Genomic DNA, 1,360 nt, shown 5'->3' with positions numbered 1-1,360 from the left:
AGTTGCATTAAAACACTGAATGTCCCAAATGTCCCATATTAAACATTTCATTGAATTGACTGTTAAATGCCCCAAGCCATATTAAAATATCCCAAGTCCTATTAAAACAGTATCAGAGGCAACAACCGATTGCTGGGGAGGGGACACATGTTGCTGGGGAACATGGGCAGGAGGGTGCTGTTGCACCCATGTCCTGCTTGTGGGACCCTGGTTAACATCTGTTTGACCACTCTGTGAAGGACTAGATGGACCCTTGGTCTGATCCAGCATCAGGGCTCTTCGGATGTTCATTAAGCGAACCATATTAAACATCATATTAAACATTCACTCTCTGTGTGATTTTAAGGCAGCTTTAAAGACTAGCCTTTTCCGGCAGGCCTATCCAGATGAATGTTAAATCATGAATTTTTAAGATGTATTGATTCCTGTTCTAATGTTGTTCCCTGCCTTGATCCAAAGGGAGAGGCGGGTAAGAAATAAAATAATAATAATAATAATAATAATAATAATAATAATAATAATAATTATTATTATTATTATTATTATTGCCATATGGAGGGCCTTCTCTGCTGTGGCACCCTGGCTGTGGCATGAACCAGTTCTGGATGCAGACAAGCTGGAGCGGGTTCAGAGGAGGGCAACCAGGATGATCAGGGGTCTGGAAACAAAGCCCTATGAAGAGAGACTGAAAGAACTGGGCATGTTTAGCCTGGAGAAGAGAAGATTGAGGGGAGACATGATAGCACTCTTCAAAGACTTAAAAGGTTGTCACACAGAGGAGGGCCAGGATCTCTTCTCGATCCTCCCAGAGTGCAGGACACAGAATAACGGGCTCAAGTGACAGGAAGCCAGATTCCGGCTGGACATCAGGAAAAACTTCCTGACGGTTAGAGCACTACCTCAACGGAACCCGTTACCAAGGGAGGTGGTGGGCTCTCCCACCCTAGAGGCCTTCAAGAGGCAGCCAGACAGCCATCTGTCAAGGATGCTTTAGGGTGGATTCCTACATTGAGCAGGGGGTTGGACTCGATGGTCTTAAGAGGCCCCTTCCAAGTCTACGATTCTATGAAAAGTCCCATGTGCAAGTAGGGGCCCGCGTACACCTCTGGAGAGCCTCATCAATGCTCTGCTTGCACCTCTCTTGGGAGAGAAGAAAGGTCTGGGGGTGGCGGGGCTTGTAACGTACCCCGGGGGTTGAAGGAGGAGCCAGGAGGCAACCCCCCCTCCGCCCCCGCATTCCTTCTGCGAAGTTCCCTCCGGGGCAGGCGCGCTCCGCCCCCCCTCCCTCTCTCCCTCCCTCCCTCCCTCTCATTGTCAATTAGACAGATGTTTCCCTAGCTTCGGCGTTCAGCAGCGCGGG

This window comes from Elgaria multicarinata, chromosome 23, assembly GCF_023053635.1.
Source record: "Elgaria multicarinata webbii isolate HBS135686 ecotype San Diego chromosome 23, rElgMul1.1.pri, whole genome shotgun sequence".
NCBI classification, from domain to species: Eukaryota; Metazoa; Chordata; class Lepidosauria; order Squamata; family Anguidae; genus Elgaria; species Elgaria multicarinata.
Note: the sequence above shows the minus strand (reverse complement) of the source record.